We start from the raw sequence: 17,327 nt of genomic DNA, 5'->3' as shown, positions 1-17,327 counted from the left end.
CTCACCTCTATCCCAGCTTGGATGAAGACCAGGCAGAAATTCCAGCTCTGTTTTACACCTGGCTGGCATTGAAGGTTATGTTACAAGTCATGAGACCTGCAGATTTAATCTCTTTAATCAAACCACATATATTCCAAACCTTTCATCCTAGTAACTTTGCTTGCCCTTGACAACAGGGTCTATGTTAACTGACTGGTCACCCTTAGCCCAAGAAAGGACCATCTGCAAGGTGGTCTCATTTGGGGGTTTTTCCACTTTCTTTGCTTGTATATTGTTAATAGTCTCAATAAATTTGTGCTACCAGTTACACCAAGAGTGTTCCCGTTCCTAAAGTGCTTTATGGGCAATTCAGGTTTTATTCTGTTGGCTAGTGACTCCCAATGTAAATGGGACATGTTGGGGGTTATAGTGCTCCCAGCCTGGGCAGGTTTCAAGTTCAAAAGAGGCAGAAGGAAATCTTCCTTTGGGAATTATTTGTAGAGCTGGGAAGGAAGCTCCTTGCACAAGAAAGAATATGATGCAAATTCACGGCACAAAATATCCCTCAAAACCAACGTTGTGGAGAACACAGGAAATGCTGGAGCTCCAAATCACTGTGATTAAGTAAAGGATTTTGGAGGAAGCATCTTGCTCTTATTCCCACTGCCATTCTGACCTCTACAGCCTGTTCCTACAGGGAGCAGCTCCTACGGATCTATCAACCCCAAGCACATCCCTCCTTCCCCACCCCGCAGCCCATTCCCTGGGTATCCCATGGTGTCGGTGACACCGGGGAGCCCTGCCCGAGGTGGGTGGGTGGCAGAGGCAGGCGCGCGTGCGAACCCGAGGGGCTGGGTGCATTTTCCTCCCCGCACGCTGACACGGCTTCGCTTTTGTTTCCCTGAGTAAATAGAAAAGCCACGGTGGCAGGAAGGAGAAAGGCAAGGCAAGGGCTGGGTGAGCAGCGCCTGTTTACAATGACAAAGGGGCTCTGCCACACTTCGGGGAGGAAATTTTCCTTCCAGACTTCAGGCCTCATTAAGTGAGTGGGCACAGCTAATAGGCTTTGTGTGCGAACGGCCCCAGCCTCGCAAGGTCCAGCTGTCACTGGGGCGAATGTCAAAAATAACAGCGGGCTCAGCCGTTCTCCACCCCGCTCCGGCTCTAAAATTTATCTTTCCAAGGGGGAGGAGCAGGCGCTGAAAAGTAGCAAGCAATTAACGGGAGACAAAAGCAAATGGACCCGCCGGGGCTGATTGCAGGAGAAAGGGGGAAAAGTTCCCCTGGAGCTGGGCTGGAGGAGTTGGTGGGGAAGACATAGAAGAGCTTGAAGAGCCCCCGTTGTCAAGAAGAAACTCGTTGCGGTGATAAATGCATAGGAGGATGCTCAGGAATTGAGGGTCCCGGCGGTCCCTCTCCTGTCTCCCTGCCACGCGTCTTCGCTCCCCGATATCTCCCTCACAGATGGTGACTCCGAAACAGCGAGCACATGTCTTCTCTCGGCTAATCGGGAGGTCAGGCTCCTCCCAGGTTTAGTCTCTCGCTGCCAGCAGAAAGCTGACAAAATTATGCAGAAATAAATATGCTTCTATGTTTAACTTCTCTCTTTCACCCCATCCAATCTCAGCCTGCCCCGAAACAATATTTGCATGCGTTTGGTTTATCCCCCCCACTCTGTCGGCTCCGTCTGGAGGGAGACGCGCAAATGGCTCGTATTTGTGATGCGTGTGATACGTCAATGGGAAAAAGGATTTGAACACCTCCAGAACTTTAATAGCTCATTGGGTCTTGGCATCCACAGTCCCGCAGAACCTGCCTGCTGTATTTTCAGCTCACCTCGAGCTGAGCTTGATTTCAGGCAGCAGCATCGCAAACTCCAGAGCTTGCCACAGTTTCTTTGCTTTGACGGATGTGCCTTTACTCCATACCCGTGTTTTTAAAACACGCGGGGTCATCCCTTCACTTTTACTGCTAAAGAGTGTATTTCCATCAGCCTTTCAGCCATTGAGTCTCTGCATCAAGGCAGATTGTGCCTGAGCAGCCTGAACTCATGATATTTACACAGCTTTTTTCTGCTTCTGGGTAGAACACAAGCTACCAGCAGTGGGTTAAGTATACCAGACAATTTAGGGGCTAATCCATGCCTCTAAAATGGAGATGTGTTTTCTTTGGGAAAATCCTCCATAACCCATGTCTGGAAAAATGGAATTCCTGAAACAAAGGCATTTCAAGGCGTCTGCCTTAGCACAAGGGTTCAGACCACAAGAACAGTTTGGCCTCACAGTATCCCAGAAGAACAGGTTGGGGATTTCCTACCTGTAAGCCCAGGTAGAGCTCCAGGCTGCTGGGAAGGGCTGGGGTGTGCAGTGCAGAGAGGTCAAGGCAAAGGATGCCTGTGATAGACACAGTCCCAGAGTTGCTCAGGGCACCTTCTCCAGAGCCCGGCAGCCTCAGAGAGGAGATGCTGACACACCTGATTCAGTTCTGACTTCAAACAGTGGCTGCACACCTTTCCCGTGCCCCATTTCATTCCCTGTTTCATCGTGCACAGATACGCTGCGATAAAACAGAAAGAAATCACGTAGGAGGAAGTTTCGGGTTAGTTTGAGGTTCAAAATATGGCCACAGAAGAGGTAAATCGCGCCTGGAAACCCCAGAGGGCCCCTGAAAGCAGCACAGAAATTTTGCCTGAATGAGCCACGCTGGTGAGAGCTTGAGCTCTCAAAAGACACAACAATACACCTTGATGGGAAGGAAGCAGCGAGAGAGAGCCTACTCCAAACACATCTGCTCAGATCCAGGGTTCAGCTTGTTGCACTTGTACGGGGAAATCTGTGCAAACAAACAGTTATTGAATGGGTCAACGGAGCAGGGCGGCTGAAGGAGCCCAACAATGGGGCGGTTTATTCACTTAATGTATGCCAAGGCCATTCACCAGGCAAGCACCTCTTAAGGAGCCACGTGACGAACAGACTCAATTTGCCATTTGCCAAGGTCATGCAATTGGGATGCCGTGGACAATCTTGGATAACGGGAGCTACAAGGATGGGGAGGAAGCTGCCCCGTTTCCAGCGCTTCCATGGTGCTGGGGTTTTGTTCTCTCTAATTGCACATTGGAAGGGGAGGAGGTTGCTGGGCTGCTCATTGAGATGCAATGCTTTGTGGTTTGAGTGGTTTACCTTCACAACACTTGGGAAGTCAATGTGTGTGCCCCATGTCTCCACGTGCCCCTCCTCCATTGCCAGTCCCTCCATTGCCAGCCTCGTGTCAAGTGGGGTTTGGAGTCCAACAGCAAAGGCAATGTGGAGCCAGCAGCATCTGGGGAAGGACATGCAAAAAGTAGGTGGTGAGCTCAGTGTTTCATTCATAAGCAACCTCCGTGTTCTCTATGCTGCAAAACACCAGAGATCCAGCTGTGCAAACAGAGGGTTTGACAAAGTCATCCTTCCCTTCTGCCCAAGGACCCTTCATGGCCGCTCACAGCTCCTCTGCATTTATTTGCTCTTCAAACACAATTGATAGATAACCTTTCTTTAAAGTAAAGCAAACAGACTGTTTATGGACCCTGGCAGTCTCCGGTTGGAGTTCCTCCAGCCCTCCTGAGTGGGGGCGAAGTGATTGCAGGCTGTAGTTTTTCTCTGCTTGTTGATGGAGGTTTTGTTCAACCCTCCTTAGCCTGCAACATCACAGAATCCCAGCCTGGTTTGGGTTGGAAGGGACCTTAAAGCTCATCCAGTTCCAACCCCCTGCCATGGGCAGGGACACCTTCCACTAGAGCAGCTTGCTCCAAGCCCCATCCAACCTGGCCTTGAACACTGCCAGTGATGGGGCACTGCTGCTGCTGAATACCCACCTGTGGCATGGGATAGGGACTCAAGGTGGTGGGGATGGGGTTTCACACCATTTGCACAGGCAGATGGGATTGTGCTCTGGGTAAGACAGCGCAGAGCACCCAGAGCTGTTGGACAGCCAGTGAGCAGGATCTAAACACCTGGATCTCCAACAAAGACAGCAGAAGGGGAAAAGCACGAGAACAGGCGGATGAAGAAGAGAGGAGGAGGAGCAAGAGAAGTGGCAGGAAAGGGAAGAAGGAGGAGCAGACAGGCAAGGACGATGTTGCATTTGGGGGACCATCCTGCACCTCCTTTCTTGCTCAGCTGGAGGCTGCTCCTGATCCCACACACACCAGGGTGGATGCGGGACCGCTTTGCTGATGGGTCCCCCAGGCTGCCACAATAAGGTGGAGATTTTGGGGGGTGCACATTGTCCATCCTTACCTCTTTGCCCTCACCAGCGATCCCCTTCCCCCTTGACGCTGAGATCCACCGGGATTTCCTACGCATCTGTATGCAAATCACAGGCTGCCAGCACCAGGAGAGGGACTTTGTTCAGAGCATCCCTGGCACAGCTGCTCTGCTTCCCGGGGCTGGGCAGGAGCCCCTCCGGCTGCCTGCACCGCAGAGCTTGGGATATGGAAACACCAAGTAGGACACTGCATGATGTTAGGGAACGATCCATCCAACAGCCATGGTAAATGAAGCGCTAAAGGTCTTGGATATGGGCAAGGGAAAATAAAACCTGCTTTTGTGAAGCATTGGAATAAGGGAAGCAGGAGGTAGAATCATAAAACAGTTAGAGTTGAAAGGGACCTTAAAAATCATCCAGTTCCAACCCCACAGGCAGGGAGAAGCAAGAGCCAAGAGCCAAGTCTGGGGAACCAAATGTATTGACGTGGCTCCTCGTGTCCAGCTCAGTGCCTGGCTAGGGAACAATCTGCTCGCAGCCTGGAACATGGATTCTTGCAGCTGAGACTTGGTGGCAGGACTTCAGTTCCCTCCAGCCCAAGAGACACAAAGCACAGCTCCCTCCCCGCTCCCACATACGATAGCTTTGCTTTCCTTCAGTATCTCAGCCAAACCCCCCCCTCCTTCTGCCTTCTCCTTGGGTAATCTTTTTCTGTTAGAAACCCACCACGTTCTGAATATAAAGCCCATTGTCTCAAAACCCTGTTTGTTTTCAGCAAGAAGCATTTACAGAGCCCCAGCGAGTTCCCAACAGCCTCTGCAAACACAGAAACCTGAAACAGCCTGGGAGGTGATTTTTCAGTCTCCCAAGAGAAGAGCACTGAAAATCTCTGCCGATGCTAAAATGAGCCATTGCTCCCTAAAATAGAGGATTATGTTAGAGGTGCTGGCCCTGAGGAGCTGCACGGGATGGTTGTCTGCTGGGGTGGGCAAACCACAGCCACCCCATGGCACCACCGAGCTCTCCTGCACTGGGGCAGCCACCACCTCCCCTTCTCACCATTGGAAATCATAGAATCCCAGCCTGGTTTGGGTTGGAAGGGACCTTAAAGCTCATCCAGTTCCAACCTTCCAACCAGGGGACACCTTTCACTAGAGCAGGATGCTCAAACTCCATCCGTCCTGGCCTTGAACACTGACACGGATGGGGCAGCCACAGCTCCTGGAGAGCAATATGAACCCCCCCCCGCCATTGACATGCATGGTGCTCACAGGACAAGCGAAACCAGCATAAGGTGGGCTTTTTACCAGCATCAGGCTGACGGTTCAGCTCCATGCACGGGCAGCTGGGGTGGGAAACCTGTGTGCAAACTCCTTGGGCCTCTCTGGTGCCGTCTTCCAAGCGCGTTGTCATTTGCAACTCAAACAGCCGGTGCCTCAGGGGATCTGTTTATTTCCTTCTTTCTGCTGGACCAGATTCTTTGGCTCAACACTTTCGAAAAGCAGATTTTATTTTTCCCTTCATCCCATGTGACACGGATGCAAATGGGGAACAGTAGGATGCCGGCTTATCTTTTATTTGTGCTTTTAGGTTATAATTGCAGTCTGAATCACTGACTTTTAAGTTACGCAGTGTTCTGCCTCAGCAGAGAAAGGGAGAGGAGCGGAAACAGGGAAGGATCCCTTGAAGTTCAGTAACACCAAACAGCTTCGCCTTCAGACAAAAAAGCATTTGCAAGTGTTCCTCCCATCCGTTAAAGGCACAAACTATTTCCGTGATGAAATAATAAAGAGAGTTAATTGAGATGGAGGGAAACAAAATAATCGAACGAGAAAGGCTGCTTTGGTTCCTGTGTGACCATTGCGCTCACGATCGCGGCATCCTTTTCCTAGCTCTGATTTGGGGAGTTCACTGTGTTTCAATTAGCCCCCAAAACCGTCGTTTTGGTGGATGGCAAAGCAAAGCTCCCTCTCCTTACCCTCCCCATCCATCCCCTGCCTGATGCAGCGAACTGTCTGGCTGCTGTCACTGCATCCATCCCCGTTCCTACTGCGGCTGGCGTGTCCGGCCACGCCACAACCTGCATTAACACATCCCATAGGAGCCAGGACTGCCGGGTCCGTGCAGCCACGGACACGAGAGGCAATAAAGCAATGTCAGCTCCGCTGGCTGCTCCCTCCTTCCAGTCCCCCTGCAGGGATGGAGAGTGTGATCTTGATGTAAATCCCCAAACAACGTGGTCTCAGCCGTGGAAAGGGGATTTTCCCTCAGTGCTGAGCCCTAACTTCCTTTTAAAGGATGTACATGTTTGATTAGCCAACCTCAGCACCCCCATGGCATCAGGTCAGCGTAATTAGAGACCTTGTGTTAATGAGTAAACAACGGCTCAAGAGCCTAATTGACACTTCCAAGCCCATGCGTGTTGCTAATTGCCAGAGCTGAACCCACAGCCCCTGAGTTAACACATAGTAAATCCTTCCTTTGAATAAATTATTCCCTCTATTCCCAACACCCGGAAATCTCCAGCACCAGGACAGGGGGAGAAATACGAGCGGCTGCGATGGGTGCTGCAAAATGCAAAGGGCTGGGATGGGTGCTGCTAAATGCAAGGTGTTGGGATGGGTGCTGTGAAACGCAAGGTGTTGGGATGGATGCTGCTAAATGCAAGGTGTTGGGAGGCGTGCTATGTGCCTTTCTGCCCTGTTAAAAGCCCATCCTGAAGCTCCTAAGCAGACAATACCATCGCACTGCCCCTTGTGCCCCCGGCAATGACCCTGCAGGACCACCCTCCTCGGAGGTGAAGGGTAAAGCATCCACCCTGCTCCACCAGCCCTCTCAATCTTCCGCAGACAAAGGCTGTCTCGGGGGAGCAGGTCCTGGGGAGGGGGCCGGGGCAGGGCTGTCTGGTGGGAAGCAGCGAGGCTGGGTCACACAGGGATAGGTTTGGAGAAGCAGGAGAGCAGAGGGGAAAGGGCAGCCCTCCCTTCCCACCACCCGCCTGCCCTCGCGCACTCCTCCTGGCCTTTGCTTCCCAATCCTGCTGCTCCCCCCAGCCCGGCCTCAGAAAGAAGGAAAAACCAATGTAATTCATGGAGGTTTTCACTCCCAGATAATTTACGGATGCAGCATCTGCCGGACACGGGGCACACTGTACTTAATCTCAGCATCCATGCCCTCTAGCCTCTTTCATGATAAGTTTGGGTATTATTCAGGCCTAGATGATCGTTGAAGGTCTGTTCCCAAGTGAAACATTCTGATTTATATTTTTCCCTGTAAAAGAACCCCAAAAAGCACTAAAAGTACCTCTCTTTGTCTGATTCTAATCTAGCACGTTCATCCAGGCAAACTGCACAGGGAAACTCAGCCCAAGAATCACACCTCATCCCGTGAGAGCTCAGTCTTGGGCAGGACATGATGAAAACAGCCAACCAGCCTTCATTTCTTCCCTCTGCACACAGCAGGGGCTGAAACCTGTCTCATCAAGTAAAGCCTTCTTTAAATTAGGTTGATATTATGGACTTAAGAAGCTCCTGGTGACAGGATCAACACAGACATGCTAAAACAAATACCTGAGCTGAAAACAGAGGTGGAGGCGATAGACAGCAAGCAATAGGAGCTTTGAAATGCCCCATAGTGCACAGCTTGGGTATCTTGGTGAGAGACATCCCTGCAGTTCTGCCTTGATACAAAGCAACATCAGAGGATGGAAGTGGGAAAGGGATGTCTCCTTCTTGTCAAAGAAAGAGACAACCCCCCCAGCCCTTACCAGCAAAATCACCCCCCAGTACATTTACCAGCCAAAAGCTGCTTCACTCCAGCTGATCCCCTGCCCGTGCAGAGCCTAATTGTGAAAACCAATTGTGAAGTGCACTGGATATTTACATATCCTGATGCCCGGGTTAGTGCAGCATCACTCTGGGCTGCACACCCAGTTGCAGACCTGTCCCTGTGTCCCCATCCACAGACTCCGCGTGTCCCCAAGCAGGGGCTGGAGCAGGCAGGCCAGGCTGGGCACAGACCAGATGCATACTTTCATATAAGACTCACTAATGGCCTTTCAGGTACAACATTATTATTTTCCTCTAATGGCTGCTTTTCTCCCTTTCTTCCTGGCTGGCTCATAAAAGGCACATCATAACTACAGAGGGAGGGGGGGAAAGAAGGCGAAAGCTTTGCAAATTACAGCAATCAGAGAGCCTGAACCATTAGGAGCATCTGGGGCTGCATTTTACATAACAGTGGACACTTTCTTTGAAACAATTACAGCTAATAATGAATTAGGATTGACTGGGCTGTAAACGTTTCAAATTGCAATTCAGAGACTGTCACTCCTCACCATCCCCTTCTCGCTGGAAGAAAAACCCTCTTAATGCTCCACACAAGTACTATAGTGGGGATCGTGCAAGATGAGCTTCTCCATAGCCACCAGTGCGAGGTCCTGCGCTCTGGTCTCATCCTGTTGGGCTTGAACAGGAACACAAACCTGTTCGATTTGGGATCTTGCCTCCAAACGTGGCCAGTGGCAGATGCTTCAGGGAAGAGTTTGCTGCGTAAACTGATGTATCAGGGCGCTTTGTCCTTGCCTGTTTTGACTAATCCCAGTTTAGGGATGGATCAGCAGGCTGCCCTTTTCTTCTTAAGGGGCTGCTTTCCAAAGGGAGTTGCTGTATTTTGGCCCATGGGGTGCCCTGCCTCCAGCTGCCCCAGCCCCGGTAAGCCCAGTGCTACCCTGACATCTCCAGTCCAGTCCAGTTCCAGGTTCTTGTCCCATTCCGTGGGGATCTTGGCTGCCTTGGGGCTCAGATCTCACACGTACCCACAGCTGAGACCATACCCTGTTGGTGGCTCAAAGTCCATAGAATCACAACGGCTTGGGTTGGAAGGGACCTTAAAGCTCATCCAGTTCCAACCCCCTGCCACGGGCAGGGACCCTTTCCACTAGAGCAGGTTGCTTAAGCAGCAACCTTAAGTTCTGCCTAGTTTGGGGCAATGAGACCCTTCAGGTGTAGGGAACTTAAGAAGTGGATGAGTTTAGTAAAAACTGGAATTGTTATTGCTCTTCTTACCTTGTCTCTGGGGGTTACACCAGCTCTGCAATGCCATTGAGTGGGAACCCGCCATACAGACATAGACTGGAGCTGTCCCAAAGCTGAGACATCCCTGTTTCCAACCCCCCCCAGATTCCCCCAAGCAGAGCAAGAACAGAGCCAGGGGGGCACTGCAGCTCAGTTCCCCACTGTGGCCTACACAAACCCCTCCAGCTGGGCTCCATCTCCCACCACAGCTGCTTGAGCACCCAGGTACCCAAACACAGAATTAAGCAAAAGGCATCAATTCCTTCACTTTTGCTGGCATATAAACCCTTCCTTCAAAAGGCAACGAATATAGAGGCAGAGATTGAGAGGAGGGAGCATTCGCAGCCCCTCCGCTGGCAGTGCAGATGTGGCATCAATGGGGTGATCTCTACCCTCTCAAAGCCCCCTTCTCTCCCAAGTTGGCAGGTCCTAAAAGGCCACTTGTTTTGCAAGTTGGCTGCTGTGTCGCCCATCATCTCCCGGGGCAGCAGTGTCACCTCAGGTCTCTGAGACCCTCCACACTGGCTGATGCTCATCCCTGTCCCCATCTCACTCCTGTCGCCTGTTCCCAGGGGCGTCACCAGCCATAACCAAAGCACAGTGCATATGAAGGGGCAGCCAAATCCTTCCAACCTCGGCCCTTCTCAGAGGAAAAGCAGCACATTCAGAGATGAAAGGAGGCAAACTCAACCTTTAGTAGAAGAAAGACCACACTACTGGGTCAGATACACCCCGAGGAACTTATTTGTATCTATCCCTCGGTGATATTTGAGTTTTGAAATGCTCAGCAAGCTGCTCCATTGACATCAATCCACAGGGCACATCTGCCACCTCTTGCACCCCAGACCCACCTTTCTCCCACAGCATCTCTTTCCCTTCTATGGGAAACCCGCAGCCTTGCAATAAGCTGCCTATTTCATAGAGATGGCTCACACCAGCCTTAAAACTCTAATTATAGAAGAATAACAAGGCTCTAAAGCTCAGAAGCACTTAGATATTATTTCAAGCCAACCAACGAGGAAGTTACAGCTGCTGTAATTAAACATGACACAGAGAAGTCAAGCATTAAAAGCAGGTTCATTAAGAAAGCGCCGGGACTCAGTGATCCATAAAGGCAGGACCTTGTAGTCATGGGCCAGCCAGAGAGAGATGCAGAGAGGGGAAGTCTCACCCATCTACCCTGAAAAGGCAGCAACAAAGCTACTAATTGTGTTTGCACTGATGATAACGAGCCACTGGCAGGACTTTGTGCAGTACAGCTCAGTCACCGGCTGCAGTGGGGTGCCCTGGGCATCACCCCATGCTGGGACACTGGCCAGGCACCATGCAGAGTCAGCACCACAGCACCCATCACTTTGCTTTTCACTCATGTGCAAAAGGAAGGGGGAGAATGTCAGGTCCTGCTTCATCCTTCCTGCTCCCTCCCAGCTTTGATTTCCCTTGGGATAACATGCTCCGGGTATCCCAACTCTAAGCCATTAACTCTTCTCATGCGCTAATTAAGCAGATCTCTGGGATGGGTGCTCAAGTCCAGTGGAAGCTGGAGCAAATGAGCATCCCAGGGCCATAACTCACCACCAAGCCATCCTGACCCCAAAGGGGAGAAAAGCCCACTGTGTGTGTGTGGGTGGTGGGGGGGGGGTGGTGGTGGAGATGTTAACCATAGCCATAAAACCACCCTCCAAACACCCCCAGACCTGGAGCAAACCCCACCAAACCCCAGCAAGATGAAGAAGAGGGGATGAAGAATAGAAGAAAGGAGGATGAACAGCACGACCCCCCCTGACCCGGAGCGTGCAGCCCTGGCTTTGTGCAAGCCCCTTCCCCCCTAACTCCTGCCTGTACAATCAGGGCAGCTGCCTGGAACGGGGCCGGCTGCCGTGGAGGAGAGGGCAAGGGGGCAGAGAGTAATTTATTTACTCCTTACAATGTGCTGTTTGAACAGACTCCTAAAGAAAACGGAGGAGGAAGCAGCGCTCTGCCAGGAGGGAGGAAGAGGAGGAGGAGGATGGGGGGGGGGGGGGGATGATGCGAGGCTGAGGGAGTTGGTCCTAAATGGATTAAAAATTTACCCTCCAACTGTGGGGCTTTAATTGATACACGGGGAGGGGGCGAGCAGTAAGATTTCCCTCTAATTGTATTAAAGATACACTAATTAGGTTGATTAAAACCAGAGAGGCTGCTTCTTTCTTTCCCCAGAAGGCCTAAGGGATGGCAACAGGGAGGGGGGAGAAGTGCCAACAGATTGGAGTTCTACAAAAGAAAGGAACGAGAGGGAAAAGTGCTCAGCCCTTACGAGAGGTGCACCAGGGAGAGCAGGAGCAGTGTCCCAAGCATGTTAGGATGGCCAAAGCTTTGCCTTCCCCCACGCAATGAAGTGCCAAGGAGGCAGAGGCACCCTCAAAGCTCCAACACCCCAAATTCTCAGGCTTTACTTACCTGTGGTGCCCTAAAAATGCAATTTGCAGTTGTTTTGCCCATTTTGTGATTTTTAATCAGTCTTACCCATACAAATCACTATAAATCCTGGCGGGTATATAGATGTGCACGCATGTCATAAAGCTTTAAAATAGGGACTCTACTTTTCCCACAGAGACTAAACCTAAAGCAGTTGGTTTAAATGCTTAGTCCCCTCCTAAGTGATCCTAACTATTACAGGATGAGCACTGAAAGGGAGAGGATGGACAAGGTCACCTCAATCATTAAAACTTCCCATTGGTCCCTTCTGATCTCTTGTGACGCCAACCCTCCTTACAGCACCCGCTGAGTGGGGTCTGAAAGCCCATCCGAAAACCTCTTCAGAGCCGATGTCATCTTCTTACCTGGGAATTCCTGGTCTGAGGAACCACCCGAGCTTTCCTCTTTCTGTAAGAAAGACAAAAAGGTGCTTTTCAGCCCCAGGAAAGTTTACCCTGTGACAGGTTTTATTGCTCGTGTATGAGGCAGTGGCTAAGTGAGCTTTCCAATGGCCAAGCGGTAAAACAGGATGGCAAAGAAAGAGCTGTGACTTTACGGAAGATAAACAACATTGTGTGTTTTCTTCCCCCCTTCCTCTTCCAAATGACCATTTTCTCCTTAGCCTGAAACCACGGGATGAAGGGCAAACTCAAATTGAGGAAGGAAGCTGATGCTTCCATTACTGCATAATCAGGGACTGAAACTGCCATCAATAGAACCGCCTTTGCAACCCAGCAGCTTTCAGATAAACTCGAGTGAAAGGAAGAGCATTTTCTTTGTGGGTCTTTATGTTCCTGAACCACCACCTCCCTTCTGCCCTTTCCTCTTAATGGTTGGTTAGAAAAGAGGAGAATTGTAGGGCTCCGAGATGTGTGAGCTCAGGATACGCAGCTAAAGAATGGTTCAGGTTGGAAGGGACCTTTCAAGGTCATCTATCCAGAGGTCTGAGCCACAGTGATGCCCGGAGAAGGCAACTAGGCCCAAAGAGACTGGAAGAGTGACTGAATTGCAATCACCCAAGGGATGAGGAGACCGGAGGCAATTTGCCCCCTTTTCCTCTTGAAAGACCTCATCTTTCAGGCTGCCCAAGCCTGGATCTATCCCCGCACCCGAGTTCACCCCTATAAAAGCTGCTGGTGTTTCCTCTCTACATGTGTTTCAGTTGGACATCAATACAGGAAGGTGGTTATCATGGTGCAGTTCGTGCTTGCTAGGAAAATTCACCCTTGAGCATGACTGCATCCCCCAGAGCAGAAGCGTGGGGTGATTTTGGGAAGCTTGTTAGGGTTAAGAGCCAGATCCACTCCCGCCATGTGGGAATTAAACATGCAGCTAATAGGAGAGGGGGGAAAGGGTGTTTTTCCAAACCCAAAAGGAGTTTTCCCCCTTTGCCAGCACCAAAAGGGTGCTCTGCTTGCCCAGCCTGCCTGCAGGATGCTGAAGCAGTGGCTGGGACCACAGTCCTGAAGCCAGCCAGCCCATCAGTTTTCCCAGCAAGCACAAGCTTGGGTTTTCTGCATGAAGACAACTGGCTGAACTTGATTTAAAATCAAACCTGGAACTTTCTTTAGCAGATTAGGATTATCGTCAATATTTCATGGTGCTGAGGCAGCTTCTGGGTCTCACTGAAGCCCTGGGAAAGCCTCCAGCCAGACATTTGTAAGGCCAGAGCATATCTTTTTCCAGGAAATTAATGCTCACAAATTGAACCTGCTCAGCCTTACATGGTTCATCCAAATCCTTGAAACAGCACCAAACTAAGCAGGGACTGGCAAAGACAGAGCTCAAGACACAGGATCCAGCCTGCCTGTGTTTCAGCAGCAAAACCATCTTATTCCATCACTCCCACCTATAACTGGTATTTGCTGGTTTAAGCTGGTGGGGCTGCTGTTTCATCCACCAGCAGATAACTGGGAGGTGCTGCAGCAAGAGAGTAAATGGTGTGTAAACTTGATTTCTCTCTTATCCAGTGACACCAGCCAAGCTATCAGTGCTATTCTGAGCCCGTATTGACCATGCTCATCAAGACCCGAACTCCTGAGTCAGGCGATTTGAAAGCAGATATAAAGACTCCATGTTTTCTGATCTTTTGCATTCTAATTTAGGCAGTCTAAAGGCTTTGGCAGGGCAAGGGTGTGCAATTGCTGCACACCAGAGCTGTGGCAACAAGCACGCACTACAGCAGAGCCTTCGCATCCTTTCATCTCCAAGTGATGGGGCGCAGAGCGGAGCGCGCACTCACTCACTCTCCTCTTGAAAGCATCTCTTGGCTTCAGAAGCTTCCCCGTCCCCTTTGACAAACACCTCCAGCCTTTGTAGGCGACTATCACACTCTGCCACAAGGGATGTGCCCCGCCAGCTATTCCCTCTGCTGCACAAAAAGCGCCACTTTAAAGACGGCTTTTGATTGTATTTGAGTTGGCTGATATTCGAACAGTCTCCGAGCAGCAGCAGTTCGCTCTGGCTGGAGGGACCCCAATGCGTGCCCAGGGCATGCCAGGAGGGTTTGAAGTGTGGTGGTGGATGCTGGCAGGTGAGGAACAACCAAGGCACTTCCCTGCAGCCCTTTGGGTGCTCTGATGCAGCCAGACTTGAACCAAGGGTGCAGCAAGGGAGTAAGAGGAAGGCTAAGGGACATCAGCATCCTCACCCAGCTCCCAACCCGCTCCTGCTTTGCTCCCCTCTACCAGGTCAATGTTTGCATTTAGAATATTCTAACCACCATGATTCTAAGTGAAGAAAAAGCAAATCAAGCTCTCGCTAGAAAATGACTTGATTACACCTTCCCTTTGCACCATGGAAATGACAACTGAGGTTGTAAGACAGCGGCGACCTCAGCTACCCAGGTCTCCCATTGCGCATGGCTTTCAAACTACACAAGGCAGCGACTGGAAGTAGTGCCGCGCTCGCTGGAAAATGAAGTTTTAGGAGGACTAAAAATATGAGCAAATTTAGGTTGAGGAAAGGGGAGGAGGAGGAGAACGGATCTAAAAAATGTCAAAACACTCAGATGCAGCATTTTTAATGAAATGTTTCACTTCGGAAATGCCAAAACATTTTGTTTTGACATTATCAAAATGCAACTTGATGGTATTTTGCGTTGCAACAGCATGGATTGCTTTGTAATAACCCAACTTAGAGGGGGCAAAAAAAGGAGGAGAGAAATGCAAAGGCTTGATGGCTACCAAAACAAAACAAACTTTCCCCCATCCTTCCAGCAATGCGCTGACATGGAAAGAGCATTTCCTTCGCTCCTGCTGCCATTTTGCCAACAAATTTCAGCGTTTTCTGTTTCACTTCACATCGCACTAATGAGCTCCCTTCCTTTTCTGCACTGAAAACAGACTCTTGCCTTCACCCGGCTTCCAAGATCCTCCCTTCTAGAGATGCTCTTCCCAAGTTTGGCCTTGCCACAGGAGCTGGGATAAATCCCTGTGTCCAGGGCTCAGCCCACTGCATCTCCCAGCCCAAAAAGGTTTTAATGCAAGCAGCAACCACTTTCCCTTCCTTGGGAGAGGAGCCTCATTCTCTCTTGCTGTGTGCTGAGCATCCTGCAGAATGAAACCTCTCTCTGTAGCATCACCCATACCAGAAACCACGCTTTCCCTTGGTCTCCTGACACACTTTAGAGGCAGTGCTGGCCTCCCAGACTGGAGGAAGCAGTACATGAACCCAAGGAGACCATAGTTCAGCATCACACCCAAACCTCTTTGGTGGTAGGGCAGAGGGGAGAACTTCAATCCACAGCCAACCAGCAGCATCCAGCATCCTGAGCCCTCCACCCCTGCACAGACAGTGATAAAATGGGCCATGAAAGTTTATCAGCCATGAACCAAATGGCTGTTTACATGTGTTTATTATGCACTTATTTGTGATCTGCAGCCCCGCTTGTAATGCCTCATTCATAATAGTTACTATCCTGGGCTGAGCCCCTGTAGCCTGACGTCAAATGGGTTCAGGGAGCTGGGGATGCGTTTCTGGAAGCAGTCCTCATGAGAAGGAGAAAAAGAAGCATCCGATTAACCCTCAACCCCAGCTGAGGGCTCCAGGTGCCCTCAACGTGCTTTTGGACATGGGGTAGGACTCCTCAACCTGCCACGTGGCAAGGGGAGCCCATCGCATGGCACAAATCCAGGCTGAAGCACAGATGTTAAGGGCCTCTCTGGGTAAATAAAACCCTTGCAAAGGGAGAAACACAAACAAAAAGAGTTGCAAGCTGGGAAAAGAGCAACGGAAAGCTCAAATCACCAAAATGGAACGAGGCAGGTACCTTTTGCAGGCTCCTCTTGTCGTCTCTAAGCCCAGGGATGAGTGGTGCAGCTGAAGGGATTGGAGCTGGGGCAGCTTTTGGCTCCCAGGACAGGAGGATGGATGACTCTCTTCTCCCAGGTTAGGAGCTGAGGCCATTGTGAGCAAATAGGCAAAGCCAAAATAAGCCAAAAAGCAGCAAACCTGCATGAGGAAACAAAAGCAGACTTTGTCAATTCTTGATGGAAAACACACACCCAAGGAGGCAGCACTCCATGGGGAGCCAAACCCAGCAAATCCTGGCAAGCTTTCACTGAGGGAAGGAGGTATCAGAGACCCACATAACCCTGGCACATCCCTGAGCTGTGCTGCATTCGGCTGGCACAGGGTCTAAGCTTAGGAATAGGCCATCAAAGCCTCAAGCAGCCCTTTATTTCGAAGGCTCAGACACGCATGTTTCACTGTGGGATATTGCACTTTACTCAGTGCAGAAGAGATCAAAACTAATGAATTGCTTGCACACCCCCTGCACATGCAGACCTGTATTTACATATGGAAATTAAATCCTTGGCTATGCAAAGCCAAGCACATCCAATGGATTTACAGCAGGCTCCTTACCAAAGCTTGCTTGGAAGTGTCTTCACAGCGCCAAGACTTGGGGGCTGAGCCACAGCTTGTCCCCCAGGTGCCTGATGGCAAAGGGACAGGGAAGTGTTTGAAGATGCCCTTGACCATGGTGCCCTTGGCACTGTGGTTACCCCTGCAGCAAGAGCACGTTGTTGCCCGGCCAGCTCCGCACCTCAGAGGGGGAGGTTGGACCCAACATCCCTCCATTTGCTAATGAGACTTCTGCATCCTATTTAAAGGACAGTGCTGCTTATTAAGCAATTTACTCCTTTCTAATTGAAATTATCCAGTATTCCAGGTTTTGTGCTTGCAGCTGAGTGCTCCCAACTGGCCGCACACTCAGTGAGAGGCAGAGATTTAAATACCCAGCCCCTGCATGGGTGGTGGTACAAAACAGAAAGGGAGAAAGCAGCAGCCCCCCCCCAAATGCGAACTGTCCCTTTAATTCCTGTCAAGGCTGAAGCCCACAGACTACAAAAACAACATTTTAATTTAAATTCTGATTCCACATTCATTCATGGGAGCTGGCTCTGAGCGGGGATTTCATTAAAGGCTTTAATAGATTTTATAGGACTTGTCAGATCCGGAAAGGTTATGGAGCAAATGCATTTTCTCTGCTTCCAGAATTTCAACAACGGCTCGGTAAACAAATTTACCATGAAAATGCAAGGAGTCCAACCTTGTACAGACAAGGAG

At 50.5% G+C, this 17,327-nt stretch overlaps 1 long non-coding RNA gene across 1 annotated transcript; it reads right to left on the bottom strand.

Annotated features, from left to right (window-relative positions):
• Positions 1 to 1,872: 1,872 nt before the first annotated feature.
• On the bottom strand, positions 1,873 to 16,202 carry LOC136020523 (uncharacterized). The gene is made up of 4 exons (XR_010615359.1): positions 16,027 to 16,202; positions 12,122 to 12,164; positions 3,159 to 3,297; positions 1,873 to 2,535 (listed from the first exon to the last, which is right to left on the bottom strand). It is a non-coding gene; the product is annotated as an uncharacterized LOC136020523 (long non-coding RNA).
• Positions 16,203 to 17,327: the final 1,125 nt, after the last annotated feature.

Source organism: Lathamus discolor, chromosome 11 (assembly GCF_037157495.1).
Source record: "Lathamus discolor isolate bLatDis1 chromosome 11, bLatDis1.hap1, whole genome shotgun sequence".
In the NCBI taxonomy this organism is placed as follows: domain Eukaryota; kingdom Metazoa; phylum Chordata; class Aves; order Psittaciformes; family Psittacidae; genus Lathamus; species Lathamus discolor.
Note: the sequence above shows the minus strand (reverse complement) of the source record. Positions and strands in the feature narration are given on the sequence as shown.